The sequence below is a fragment of the Ascaphus truei genome, chromosome 9 (assembly GCF_040206685.1).
Source record: "Ascaphus truei isolate aAscTru1 chromosome 9, aAscTru1.hap1, whole genome shotgun sequence".
In the NCBI taxonomy this organism is placed as follows: domain Eukaryota; kingdom Metazoa; phylum Chordata; class Amphibia; order Anura; family Ascaphidae; genus Ascaphus; species Ascaphus truei.
This window is the reverse complement of record NC_134491.1, coordinates 28,590,069-28,605,390: the sequence shown is the minus strand read 5'-3', so window position 1 is coordinate 28,605,390 and position 15,322 is coordinate 28,590,069. Positions and strand designations below refer to the sequence as shown.

General features: G+C 44.8%; 1 protein-coding gene and 1 long non-coding RNA gene across 2 annotated transcripts in view; one reads left to right on the top strand and one right to left on the bottom strand.

Annotated features, from left to right (window-relative positions):
- LOC142502745 (uncharacterized) lies at nucleotides 1-11,864 on the bottom strand. The gene is made up of 3 exons (XR_012803842.1): nucleotides 11,467-11,864; nucleotides 6,962-7,061; nucleotides 1-722 (listed from the first exon to the last, which is right to left on the bottom strand). It is a non-coding gene; the product is annotated as an uncharacterized LOC142502745 (long non-coding RNA).
- Nucleotides 11,675-15,322, top strand: part of ZNF106 (zinc finger protein 106) — a 69,021-nt gene continuing 65,373 nt past the window's right edge. Inside the window, exon 1 of the mRNA XM_075614144.1 lies at nucleotides 11,675-11,828. The gene's annotated coding sequence lies outside the window, so the exon portion shown is untranslated. The remainder of the gene's footprint in view (nucleotides 11,829-15,322) is intronic.

Sequence of the window (15,322 nt, the reverse complement as noted above, 5' to 3'; positions counted from 1 at the left end):
TCAAATTTTTTTTTTTTTTACCAGGAACTAATACATTGAGTGTTACCTCTCATTTTCAAGTATGTCCTTGGCACAAAGTTATAACATTGCATGGTTACATTAAAAGAACAGAGATTATACAGTCAATTCATAGACATTTCATGGACAGATAGAGCTGGAAAATTGGGTACAGGGGATAAAGGGATTGTGAGTTTCAGATTGAAATAGAGAAGCTTTAACATCACCAAACATCAGCGAACGGCAGTAAACGGCTCACACCCTTTAGCTGTCCTTCTCCTGTGCCAAAGTCTGTCCGCTTTGGGGGAAATGCAGATGTGCACTGAAGGAGTTCAGATTGATTGCAGCTGTGAATTCAAAGTTCTTTGTCCTCTTGGCTCATTAACATTCTAGGGGGGGGGGGTGACGTACCACAAAGAAAAAGCAAATGTTAACCCTTAGCACTGTGGTTTTGTGCAGAGGGGAGCAGCTCTTTGGGAGCCGCATCAGGCGTCCCTTGGGGCGACGCAGATTTACACTGAAGGGGTTCAGATTGAATGCAGCTGCGAATTCAAAGTTCTTTGTCCTCTTGGCTCATTAACATACCAGTGGGTGAAGTTGACGGTCCACAAAGTACAAGCAAATGGTAACCCTTAGCACGTTGGTCCGCCTTTGTGGTGACGCATATGTACACTGTAGTCAGCCTCCTACTAATTCCATAGTTTGCACATCCTCCCATTAAGTTTCTGTTGATAAAAAAGTGGAGATAGGCATATTTGTGGTGACATAAAAATAGAACGCATGGACCCTGAACATACTGTAAATGTGCTGCACTTTATAACAATACGGAGTATCAATACACCTGCCCTATGTGCCTTTTCTGTTAGAGATAATATCTCTAATGAGCAGAGCTTGCCCATGCCTAAAATATTGGTAGATGGCCGACCTTGCTACATTATAGCCCAATAAAAGAGAATTGAGTCTGTGTCTAGCACAGTTTTTTTATATCAAAGGTACCACAAGCATAAGCCGAGAGGGTAAATAAACATCATTTTTAGAGTGTCCCAATAATACTTTCTCATGTGTCTTGATTATTTATGTAGCCAGGTCCACCCCTTACCTCTGGGCTGTGTGAGGGGGAAGATGTGACGGTGAGGGGGTACCCAAGCCAATAATAAAGGTATTATGCCTGGCTGGGTGCCCCTGAGCCATATTGGGGAATTGTGGAATGTCAGCTCTGCAAACCAGTCATGGCAGAAACACTGTAAATGTGATGAAACTGTATGTGTCTTACTATTCCAGGAGTGTCCAGCAATAGAGATTTCCCTGCTTCAGCAGAGACCAGAATAGTAAGACTGAGCTGGGGAAAGTATCACATTTAAGGGTCCCCGGTATATGCCCATGGTTCAGTGTATCTCCCACCAGGTATAATGTGGAGAGAGAAATGTATTTTCTAAGTTTAAAGTGTATAAATGTAGCACTGTTTCATGTGCATGCAGAAAGGAAAAATGGTTTTAAAGTCCGGCATTTGGCAGCATTGAAAGCGGCTTTGTGCTAACTTTGGCTAGGAAGCTGCTAGAGCGCTGAGATTTGCTGTGCGCGCCGGTCGGGTAAAACCATGAAAATTCATATAGCGAAATTTTTAGAAAGTTATATAAAGATTGGTGAATGAAAGTCCCCTTATTTTAATTGTCCCAACATATTAGGCATATAGGGATTTTCATTTGTAACGCCAGAGACAGAGGAAACACTTAATTTGCAATCACTGTCAATAGAAAGGCATGGCAGGAAATCCCTGCAAGTGAGTGGAGCATATTCAGCGCCGGAGTTCTAAAGCATCCCGCTGGCTCAATGCCACGATGTTTAGGAAAGTCCGGAGTTGAAAGGCTCAAGCCGACTAAGGTGTGAAATGGGAAAGTGTAACCCAAGTACCCCCATCTTAGTGTAAAGTCCGGGCAAGTTAGCAAACGGTGACTAGCCCAGACTGAGTGTCGCCAGATAAGGAGGTTGGGTCTCATATGCTAAGCGGCAAAGGTGCGAGGTTCGCGCATGCCCTTAGCAGAATGAGAAGCTGCCTCTGCCAGTTTTGCTAAGTATTGGCAACTCCACGATAGGTGGGGAAAATTATTCCCATGGAGGGATTGGTTGCACAGTTTAGGTACAGGAGTTTTAACCCTATAAGAATCCGTGCAGCCCATTGGTTCTTCAGTTCCAGCTAAGTTCTACATTTCTATAACATCGTAACCAAGATTCGTAACAAGGATAAAGATTTCGTAAGAACTGATGATCCAATACTACAGCAGCAGAACGAAGGAAGCAGCCCCGGCGGAGTAACAGCGGTTGCGAGTAGCGCCACTGACCAAGGACTGTTTCCAGCTCTGTTTGCGAGCAATCCCCACTCCTGGGAAATTGCTCCTAGAGACATTTGTTTCCAAGATTTCGTTTTGGGAATAAGTATTTTCGTTTGCCCCCGTCAAAGGATCCGGGTATAAATGTGTTAAAAGTGCTGGTCTCCCGTGACAGACGGCTGTTGTGCTCTGTGGTGCAGGGAGTGGGCGAGCAGGTCGCCAGCGTTCCACCGAGGGCGCCGCCATCTTGCCATATACCGCGCATGCTCAGTAGCATCTCGCGCATGCAACAGAAGATAGAGTTGCGGCGGCAATCTTGCTCCACCTTGCACATGCACAGTAGGTCCTGTAGCGACGGCCATTACACCCAAAGGTGTTGCATACCATGTGTTGCCAAGCAGCCAATTGGGCTAGGAGAATCTCGGCATTTAGGAAGATACATTTGGCGTGCTTGAGGGACCACGCCAGTCGGGAGAGGGAGCTGGATCAGGCAGGTAGTGTCTCAGAACCAGTGACTCTGAGACTAGGCCTAGTATATCCCCCTTAGGCCCCAGCTCATCATAGCTTGTGGTTACTTCAGAGAAGGCCCCTAGATAGGGACACTTCCCCATTTTACTGTCTAGAGTCGGGGACACTGTGAAGACGCCGCGCGGTGAGCGCGGCCTGGGTCTGGGACCAAATCATCTCCGTTACAAGAGACTCGGGTGATATTATCCACGTCAGAATTCACCCTACACGGAGGCAAACGCCATCGCAGACGATGACAACGTTGGATCTGACGTATCCCTTTGTTCATCGGCATTACCCGGGTGCTGGAGCCCCGGGCAGGTACCCAACTAAGTGCATCAACACTTCAAGGGATAGCACTATCTCCTACTCTTTTGGGTGGGCCCTGACATTGGGGGTAACGAACATCAGGGTATTGGTGCCAAGTACTTTGGGGACACTCAGGGGTGGTCTCGGGTTGGGCCTATTCTACTGTGCGGTACAGGGTACTGCTTGTTGCATGCTCAGTAAACAGTGCGAATATATATAGAGTGTGTGTGTTATTGGTATTGTTCCTGTAAGGGGCTTATCCCACCACGTTGGGATCCCTCGCAGGTGGAGGCGCTGCACCGAGACTAATCAGAATCACCCCAGGCTCCCAGTGGCAGAGGCTCAGGCCTCCTGGTTGCCAGACAGGTAATAACAGCCTATGGTAGTTCCTTCCCAGGTACGGGGGAACAAGGGCTACATTTAAGACAAATGAACAGTTACTATTATAATGGGTTGTTGAGCAAACATTTTCAAGTTAAGAATACTTATGCTCAATGTGTTCAACTGTAATCAATCAGCAAACCATTACATCATTGACTCGTGAAATCATGTACTGTACAAATGTACCTTATACAGTCATGTCTCTAGGAATTACTTTAAGGCCTAGTAATAAACACTGCATGGTGAGTCAGGAATAAACAGCTGATATAACAATAATTGTTGATGCTTTTTCTGTTTTAAGGTGGAAACACTAATAAAAAAATGGTGTTTGGCCTTATATTGCACAATGACATTTTCACACAGCTCTCATTTGAATGGTATGGTGATAAATTAGATGGCTCCATGGATTAGTGTGTGTTTCAAACTTGTATTTAATTGCAGGGTATCCCAAGGAATAAACACCAAAGTGTTAACTGGTAGTGTCACTGGAGCCGTGCATTCACTTACAATGTATGTATATATTTATTTCAACTACTGAATGGTAGGGTACAAGAGGGAAGTTGTTGTTAAACAAAATAAAAAAACATGACAAAAAGCCATGACAGTAGTAGACTCAATTTCAGCAACCATTATTTTTTACTAAAATGGTAAATGATGAATGGGGCAGCCAAATAATGCTTGGGATAAACTAGTGCTTCTCAGGTCTCTCATCTGGAACCCCAGCAATTGCATATTTGGGTGATATTCAGCCTATTACTCACCAATAAAGCTAAGCAAGTTATTCACAAATGTGTTCTGGTTAGGATTCCCTAACTAGGTGCTTAAGGAACATTAGTATAGACACAAGGGAACCCCATGGCCTAAAGCAGCAAGTAGGGAAAATGGGCAAATGGCCTTGATTTGTCATTCCTTTTTATGTTTCTAATGGTGTGGGCATAGAAAGCAAGCACACATTATGTATTCCCTCTCTTTACAGGTTTGGTCTGTACGGGTATAAATAGCTGTGAAGACCCGTTTTGCCGTGTACAAAAAACACGTAACTACCAACAGACCATTTGGTCCTTTTCACAATTAATATTTTTAACATCTATTTATAGTGCATTGTTACAGTTTGAGTTTGTTCCTGCAGAAGTGTATTTCTTCATAGGTGTACTGGTGAACAAGCTTTCACAATCTTATGCGTATTCATCAGATATATAGGAAGCCACATATATTTAAAGGGTCATGTGACCCAAAGTCATTCTTTACAGTAAGTGCAATGCAGGTAAATTTGCAGAGGGACGCAACTTTATGGGGGCTTTCAAATGCCTAATAAGTTGAGTGAATATTTGCAGATGTTCACACTTTACCAACATTTTATAAGGCAGGGAAAGAACAAAATTCACAAGTTTCAGGAACTTGTCATCCTACGCACAAAACTTAATCACTGCAGTGATAGAAGGACCAGGCATGCATTAAAGAGTAATGTATTGACATTCATAAACATAAAAACACCCAGGTTTAACATTTGATTAGTATAACAGTATAAAGTAATGTATGGGTCTGTGTAGCTCTATATGTCCAATTGTGTGTATATCCGCAAAAGGGACAATAGATTCAGAAATGTATTTTAAGTGGCTGTGAGAATCTGTTTGTTAAACTGAGAGAGTAAAGGAATGAGTGCAGAACGCCTTTAAAATATATATGATTTTTCTTTTAGGGCCAATTACTTTGTAGAAATGTGGAACTTATATTAATTCGCTTATTTTTAAGAATGCTATTGACATGTAGTTGTGTATTATGACATTACAGTGGTTGAAGTGTGCATATAACATAACTTTTCTTACCAAAGCCTATATTTTCACTTTTTTTTAGAGTAGCATAACCCTTTAGAAAAAATATATAAAATAATTTATATCCCATGTTTATTATTATGCTCTTATACATTCAATTATAGTAGTACTACTTTTTAAATCAAATATAATACATTTGTATTTTGTGTACTGTATTTTGCTGTGTATTTTGTGTACTGTTATGACTGAAAATATCATTCACATTTTCATAAAACACATGTTGGGCAGCACTGACCACTAGTGGTTGTTAAAGACCAAGGCGCATATTCACCAAGCAGCCTTTTGTAAGACACTTTCACAATTACATGAAAAATATTCCACACTTTGAGAGGAGTTGCTACATTCATTAATAAAAGAATCCTTTTTTTTTCCTCTTTTTTTTTTTAAACAACCACAAGGAAGAGTAACCATTGTAGTGGGTCAACTTATTTCACAGGGCATCATACTTTTTAATATTTATTCCCCCATTGATAATGGATCTACATTTTTAAGATTTTTATTTTTTTTTAACACAAAGTCATTTACAAAGAGCGCTTAATACTGGGTGGGGATTTGAATTTAATTGTCAACTATACTAACTGTTAAAGTGGCCAACCTCCCACTTCCAACAATATCATGAGGTGGACAAACCAAAAGGCATTCAATCTGGAGAGAGTTCAACCCAACAACCAAATATTACACCTTCTACTCTGCACTGCATCAGGTCTATACTGTGTAGATTATATCTTGACCAGGGAGGCTGCTTGGGCTCACCATGAACAAGGCAGTACCCCAGTACTGTGGTGGGAAAGTATTAAACAGCGCACCCACAGCAGCAGAGGCGCGCCTGGAGGATGGATAGTCGAGATCACCGGGTCTGGATTGGAGAGAGTGGGTTAGTCTGGATACTTGCCGAGGTCGTAGGTAGGTGCCAGGAGAGTAGTCAGTATCCGGAGTGCCGTGGTCAGGGGTTGGAGCCAGTAGGAAGGTAGTTAGTCCAATAGCCATGGTCAGGGATTGAGAATGCGGATGGTCTGAGGCAAGCCGGGGTCGGTAATCCAGAGAGAGGTCCTAGAGTCGAGTCGGTACACAGGAGAAACAAGCAGCAATGGTTAAGGAACAACAGGCACAAGGCAGGGCAGGGACGTGGAAACACAAGGCTACCATGAACTATGCTCAGCAAGGAATGAGTGAGACAGCTGAGAATAAGTAGCAGAGGCAAGAATGGGAGTGAGCGGAGGAGCGGCCTCCTCGGAAGCAGAGATTGGCTGCAAGGTGCAGGAGACAGGTGGGAGAGATTAGCAGACTTGCCTTGCAGCTGGGAAGCGGTACACGAACGTCACGTGTGCGCGCATCGTGTGATGGACGTGTGTCGCTTGTGGGGGGTGGAGCCAAGCTCCATGGTTGGGTAGAAAGTCCACCGTGTGCACGTGTGTTCTGTAAGCGGCGCGGAGGTGTGTGGAGCAGCTGGTAAGTAGGGAACATGCTGCAGGGGACGTGTTCCCCGATTCCTTACAGACCGTTGTCGAGAGTGTGTTCCCGCAAGTCATGTTCAGTTGACCCCGCCCACTTATGACTACCCCGGGCTTTATCAGCCCTGAGCCCCATCTGGCAAGGACAAGCACTTACCCCCCAAACTGCCGTCGCAACAATGGCAAACTGGTCAAACTGACCCCTCCTTTAGGATCTTCAGTCCTTTCAATTCCTTGGGAAGTCTTCCAAGTTTGCCCTGTAAAATACAATGGTACATGTTAACATTGTTCACAGGCAGTATAGCTTCGCAGCTCCACAATGATAACGTTCCCTCTACTAGTTAACATATGAGTGGCGAAGGGCAAAGTACCTTCCCCTGACTTCCTTCTAAAAAAAGGGACGGTGGGTGTGAAATTCGCTACGGCCGGGAGAAGAATGAATGCTCCCGCTCCCGGCTGCGCTTTAAAGCCCCTTTCCTAGCCCCTCCCCCAGACCGTGATGGCAGCCCAGAGACCCCAGTGAGATGAGGGACGGGCTTGCCCCCTGTTCATGACCATCCCTCGCCTAATTGGCTACAAGGGACCCCCCCATCCCCTTGCTAATCGATACCCACATATACCAGAAAAGTATCACATATACAAACTCAGATGGGAGGTATAAAAGGCAGCGGCTTTGGCTATTAAACAATAATAGAGTAACCTCTAGTCCCTGTCAGAGTGCTCGCTTAATGGGTTAAGGGAAGGGGGTCAGTCATGCCTTGGCCTGCTGCCCTCATAGCTAGCCAAGCCCTGATGAGCTGGCCGTTGTTGCCAGTGGGTTCCCGGGAGTTACGTTCAGTTGACCCTGCCCACTTATGACTACCCCCGGGCTTTACCAGCCCCAAGCCCCATCTGGCAAGTACAAGCACTTACCCCCAAAACTGCTGCCACCAACCGGACTATTTAATCCCCTTAAATTAGGCCTGTGCCGTCAAACCCGCTAGGACCCTCTCCAACCCTTTCTGCAACTCGTTGAACAAATCCGCCCCAATCTCAGGTAAATGTAGGCCATAAGCCCTAATTAGGCCAACCCCCCACACGGTATCACAAAATTTCCCACCATTTTGTTCAACTTAACCCATGCTCGGTCGACTGAGCCCGGGACCTGCTCACCCCTCCACACTGCCCTGCAGACTATATCTGACCAGACGATCTGAATTCCCGGCCAAAGGGCGAGGATGCGAGTCAGGTCTTGCTTTATCGCATCGACCAGCTCGAAGTAGCGTCGCGCAGCCAGGTCGTTGTCCCTGGCATGAAGGCTAAGGATCCGTGGTGCTCTTCTATCTCTGGCCATCATCATTAGCTGTGGGAGCAATTGGCCCAACCGCAGCCCCCTACCTCCCCACCATAACACCTTTGCATGCTCTGCATGCAACCCGAGGTTTCTCCTGTATGGGTGTTTGATGGCACTGTGTAACAATGCGCTCACCACAAACAAAGGCGTGACCGCGAGGCCGAGGTGGGGATTTGATAAACACCAACCCAGAGCCGCGAAGGCGCGTCTAGAGTGTAGACTTGTCGAGGAAGACGGGTCGGGGTAGCAGAGGTCAGGATGGTCAGTAATACTTGCCGAGGTCTGGATTGGAGGGGTACGGATCGTTGCAGGTACTTTAGCCTAGGTCGGGATTGGAGAGGTGCGAATCGTCGTGGGTAAGCCGGGATCAGAAGCGGAGAGGTACGGATTGTCGTTGGTAAGCCGGGTCAGGAGCGGAAAAGTGCGGAATCCAAAAAACAAGCAAGGTCAGGCAACACGGGACAAGAGCTAGACAGGAGGCAGGACTGCAGTGAACACAGCGTACATAAACAAGGCTATGCTCAGCCAATGTACCAAAGGGCAGGCTGAGCATATAAGGCAGAATAGTCCAATGAACTGGAAGCATACTCAGGAGAATGCCTGGCTGTGGTTGGCTGAGGGAGACAGCACAGGTGTATCCCTTTAGACAGAGGAGCAGGGAAGCTTCCTCGCGTGTGCACGGGTGCTGCGCATAGCGGGTGCGCGGTGATGACGTCCCTGCACGAGTAAAGCCTGGAGGCGGGACCAGCGGGAACGACATTTAGTGCAGAGTGCAGGTCATGCGCGCCCTCGAAGGAACGCTGGCATTCGACCGGTCCGCGCGATGCAGGAGGCAGAAGAGGCAGGAGGCCCGGACACAGGTCTAGGCAGGTAGGGAGCGCGCTGTGGAGGGAGCAAATGACGGATTCTTACAGTACCCCCTCCCCTTCAGTAGCGACCTCCGGTCGACTCCAGGAAGGTTTGTGAGGATATCTCTGGTGGAAGAGTCGTAGGTGCCTGGGGGTATGAAGACAGTGGTGGGGAATCCAAGACCTTTCTTGGGGTCTGAAACCCTTCCAGTGCACCAGATACTGGGTTGAACCTCTGGAAGACCTGAAATCAAGGATAGCCTGTACCTTGTACTCCTGTTGGCCTTGTACGAGGAGAGGAGGAGGAGGCGAGGATGAGTAAGAAGAGTGGGGATTCCGGATAACCAGCTTCAGGAGGGAGAGATGAAAGACAGACGGTATCCTCATGCATGGTGGGAGACGTAGCCGGTAAGCGACCGGGTTGGCCTTCTCAGTAATCTCAAATGGTCCTATGAATCTAGGTACCAGTTTCAGCGTAGGAACATTGAGTTTGATGTTTTTAGATGACGACCACACCTTGTCTCCTGGTTTAAACTCTTGGATATTTCTTCGGTGACGATCCACCTGCGCCTTTTGTCTGGTGGTTGCGGTCTTGAGATTCTCTAGGATCCTTCTCCACAGCTTTTGAAGACTATTGACTATGTCGACTGCTGCTGGTACCCCGGAAGTGGAAGTAGAGATGGGTAGAAGTAATGGGTGAAATCCATAATTAATGAAGAAGGGCGACTCTGTGGTGGATTTGTTGTGCAAATTGTTATGCGCGAACTCGGCCCAGGGAAGGAGCTCAGACCAGTCGTCCTGAGCATCAGAAACGAAACACCGTATATATTGTTGCAGGTACTGGTTGGTTCGCTCAGTCTGGCCGTTGGTTTGGGGATGATACCCTGAAGAAAAATGTAGCGCTATTCCTGGTTGCTGGCAGAATGTGCGCCAGAACTTGAATATGAACTGTGACCCTCTATCGGAGACAACGACCAATGGTACCCTGTGGAGGCAAATTATTTCTTTGATAAAGATGTCTGCCAATTTGGGAGAGTTGGGAAGACCTTTTAAAGGAATAAAATGAGACTGCTTAGAAAAGCGATCAACCACAACTAAGATGGTGTTCATCCCTTTAGATGCTGGCAGTTCGACTACGAAGTCCATGGACAAGTGTGGACTCTTTGTTATCATCGTCAAACACTGAAATACCCCCATTGAACTTCCACGTAGTTCACAGTTAGGCTGCGCTTATAGTGCTGGCGAAAGCGATGCGACGTCGCGGCAAAACAAATGCCGCCGTCATGTGCTCTTATAGTAAGCGCGACACGACGGATTGGTCGCGATCGCTGGAAGTCATCTCTATTTGATTTTCCAGCGACCGTCGCCGTCACTATAAGCGTAGCCTAAGGCAAATATCAGTTTAACACACATTACATATATCACTATGTGCTGTTTTCAATAAGGCATAGAGATTAATTCTCCCATTCCGCAGAACTTTCCTCACTGCAGATATGACTTATTCCAGACTCCCGTAACATTCACAGTATCAGTATGGTGGGATTTTACTATAGAATTTTTCATTAACAGTAAGACAAGAGTCCAATCCACATTATTCATTGTGTGCTGTTTTCAATACACTGTAGCAAAAAATCCTTCCATTCCACAGAACCTTTTTTTTTATTGCAGATATGATGTATCTATGCTCCTCTATAACATATCAGTATAGTGGGATTTTACAGTAAAATGTGCTATTTACAGTACGGCGACAATCAGCCGAAAACACATTATTCTGCATTATGCACTGTTTTAAATGATGGTTTGACCAGCTTTCTTGTAGCTTGACTGCAGTGTAGTTTCTGCCGGTTACTTCCTGGATCTCCTGCATCACACCCCATTTTTATGAGCCTTCGAATGAGGAAGTGTTTGTCAATGAAGTGTTTTATTTACTCTTATCCCACCCACTCTGTACTAGAAAGCAGTAAAGTAATGGGGATGAGTGAAACAGGATAGTGACATCACACAAAGGGAGCAGCCAGAAGAAAATTAAACCCCTCCCAAGTCTCGACTCACCATGTTTTACAAACTAACAATAAAAAAAATTAAGAATACTTAATACTTATAGGTGTCAAATTGTGGTAAATAGATGTCAAATTGTGGTAAATAGGCATCTATCACTCCGATTTAAGTCCTTAAACATGTCATTGTCATTGTCACGATTGTTCTAGGAGGTATTAAACATTTAAATTCAACCTCCTTCATTCTTAGCAGATGTTGTCATGCACTTGGAAGTCTCCTAATAAATTAAACTCTTCGGTCCGTATTTTGTAAAGTTTATACTTTTTTAATACTTGGACATTACCATATATTATATTGTTTAATTTTAGTATTAACTAGTCATGCAGAAGATATATTAGGGTCTTCTAATATATGCTACTGTACCTAAAATGGAGGGCCAAAACACACTAGGGCATTTCGCACTACACTTTAAAATCTCCCTACCACAGTGCCTTGTAATGGGATCATTCAGACATCAAATATTTAGATGCTACGAATGTCAATGTGACCATTGCTTCTGGTATTGAGAAACTCATTACAATGGTATTTTGCACCCAGAATAACCACATCTCCGGTATTTAGGATTCCTGACCCCACACCAAGCCCCGTGTGACAGAGAAGCAAGCAGCCTGGCAGCGTCACCATGGTAACCGAGTCATGCACAGCGCCATGATACTGGATGCGACCGGAAGCGGAAGTCACCTCTTCTGAGACATACTGTACACACAGACTTAGCTGGCGGGAGTGAGTGAAAATAAACCGAGGCCGGAGCCGAGCACCGAGAGAAGAGACGATCGCTGCCTGAGGTGAGTGCCGGGCCGGGACAGGGGAGGGGGTGCTTGCGGGGGCCGGACAAGGTAAGGGCGTGCTCGCCGGGGGCCGGACAAGGTAAGGGCGTGCTCGCCGGGGGCCGGACAAGGGAAGGGGGTGCTCGCGGGGGCCGGACAAGGGAAGGGGGTGCTCGCGGGGGCCGGACAAGGGAAGGGGGTGCTCGCGGGGGCCGGACAAGGGAAGGGGGTGCTCGCGGGGGCCGGACAAGGGAAGGGGGTGTTCGCGGGGCCAGGCAATGGGGCACGTGCAATGGATGGGTCGGATGTAATATCCTGCGTGAACTACAAATCCTGTAGGGCAGAGGAGACCATGTGAGAAGAGAGGAGGTCACCGGATATCATTGTGTTTGTTTATACTGATATCTACATGTCTGCGCGTCTACTCTGTCTACTCTGTGTGTCTGTGTGCCTATATTTGGACAGCGGGTATTGGATAATTAGACCATAGAAACCTGTTGGTACTTACTATTTGATACATTGTGATGTTTATAAATATTCCTATTACACTTTTTGGAATATCTGTCCGGTTTATAGAAATTCTTATTGCTTGACCATTTTTATTTAGAGCTCTATGTATCAATTTTGATCACACTTTGCCGTTAACATGATATACAAATGCTCAGAAATGTTTATCAAAAGGAATTGGTTGCTTATATTGAGTGATTACGGGTTTTCGGTGTTTTGTGTTTGGGGGGGGGGGTTGGTTCAGGATTTGCATTTTATTGAAATATCCTTTATCAGTGAAACAAATTTGACACAAACTGGAATTTTGTGCTTATCGGTACACTTTTTTTGTTTCCATACTACCCTGTGATGCTTTTGTCTCCTACCTGTGGATGGGCTGTCACGAGAGGTGGAGTTTAATAGGAAAGCATGCTTCATTTCCATTTTTATCGGTTTTAACTGAAATTGCAAGATGATCAGTCCATTATGTTTTTTGTTTGAGACCTAAAACTGTAATCCCTACTTAAATAGCACCTATACGAGTAGTCATGATTTTTTTCCGATTGTCAGATTGATGGTATGTATAAACAAGGTATCCTATTCTTTCCTCAGCATCACTACATACTTTGGGCATCCTTCTATTCTAAACTGCGTATCCCCTCATAACCAGGACATTATTATACCCCAAACTCACAATCGGTATTGCCATATACCTACAATGTCCTAATATACAAACTTCCGCATCACCTCATTCTAAAAACCTAATGGTATGACAACCTCAGAATCACCTTGTTTTTAGAACATCTTTATATCAACCCAATATCTCTAGTACATTCTCATGTATTGTCCATAGCATAATCTCATCTCGTAGGACCCTCAAACATCTTCTCACCACTACAGTAGGTTAATATGATGCACAACACACATCAATTTAGAAAAGCTTTGACGTTGTTGTCTGTCATGATGTCATGAGCTATTAGGTCATTTAATCCCCCTTGGTACTTGAGGGGTTAATGAGCTACACTTGTTTTAAGAAAATATGAAATGCTGGGTTTGAAACTGATCAGGACTGTTTCTTTGGTCTGCTCTGAACTTCAAAGGGACTTACTGGGGGCGGGGGTCCATCCTGGATAGCCCACTCAAGGTGTCAACTGTTTTAATCAAGTTCAATAGACATGGTCTGGGTAGAGCAGCTTCAAAGCATCCTCCAGGAGGGGTGGGCTTATACCGGTGCCATAAGGAAAGAATGTATTTAAGTCTGGAAAAAGATTTAGAAAATCAGATGTCCACAGAGTGTATTTGAGACCAGATACTGGATATTTCATCGTCTCTTACCAGTAACCTCTCTGGGTGAAAATCTGTCATTTTGTAAAGTATAGGTTTTCTTTTATGTTTATCTTATTTTAAGAAGCTGTTATGCCTTGTATAGTAACTGTGTTTTTTTGTAATTCCTTTTCTGTTATCTAAGCACTGTATTTTTATATATATTAGAACATTTAATAAGTAATGCTTTGGGCTCTGAATGAACTGATTGCATGCTCTGGGGAGAGTAATTACGATTTGGACACATTTTTGCTACATCTAATTTTGGTGTGTTAAAGTGCATAGTCTTCTATAATAAACAGGGACCTGGGGTCCTGGCAAATATTAGTCTGATATATTTTATCATGTTTGCATACCCTCAGGTGGTGGCAGTGGATAGATATGATTTGCAATTGAGTAGGGTTTAATATTAACTCACTGGTTCCTTGCAGAGGAGAAAGGTGGGGTGGCTAGAGTAGCTGTGTGTATTAACCCGGTTTGCATATCTAAGTCACGTGCTCACTTGTGTGCTGTTTGTGGCGGTGGTATATTGGGATGGATTGAGGAGAGATACAACTCATTTGAGGGACCTTTTGCGGAGGTGAAGAGTGGGGCAGCTTGTGGGTTGAGTATTGATATTAATCCTTGATCCTTTAGAGGAGATATTGTCCATGTGACGGACCTTTGCGGAGGCGAAAAGTGGGAGCGCTTGCGAGCTTCCGTATTAACCCTTGACCGCGTATGCAGATCGAGTCCTAGTTGGGTGCCGTACGTGACCTTGTCCATAAAAATTAAGACGAGCTGAGCACATCGACGGACAGGAGGAGCGCTCTGTTGCAATTTCTCTGCATACTTTTTTCCACTTTAGGAGAATTATTTAAGGATAAGGGAACTGCCACAAGTTTCTTAAATGAATGGGAGCGGGGCTTGAAGAAGTTTCTTGTCCCTGAAATGTACACTCATTGTTAATTTATTCGTAGTCTTTACACCCTGTTCATTCCTATGTTTCACCCCCCCATCTATTTCTCACATATTTTCTAGTATCCCTAGGACATTTGTCCTGGTAATAGCTCCTTATGTCGATTTTTGCATATTACAGATCTGTTTTCTTCTACCCAAACATTACAGCTGGTGGATAAATATTCTTTGAATTTCTTTGGTTGTATCATACCTTTCTTTGCTTCTCTTTTTGTGGATGTTGTAGTTTTTACTATGCAAACAATCTAGTAAAATATGCTCTTTTTTTCATAAAACTTGCAGTACTCTCTGATTTTGTTAACTTTCATCTTGCAGGGCTGGGAACCACATTGGATTTATGTATTAATTCTAAGGGAAGAGGGTCTCCTTTGGTCCCTTAGCACCCATCTGTTCTTTTCTAAGAGGAATGGTGCGATCTGATGATTAAATATTACCAAACACGTAGTTCCCAGCACTCAATTAAGGAATAATCAAATAAGTAAATTTAATACGAAAAAATATCCATACACAATGAAAGATGCGGGAGTATAGGAAGGTACCGATTACTCCATGTCTAAATGACACCTAAGGGGGGAAGGGGTCCAATGGATGATAAGGAATTGGAAAAACAAGATGAGGGAAAACAAAAGTAGGGGGGTGGGTGGAAAAAAGGGAAGTGGGGGATAACAATCAAAAAGGAGGGTGCATACAAATGAAGGGTAAGTAGAGGGGGGCAACGTTTTGGGGATACTTCTTCTGGCCCGTTC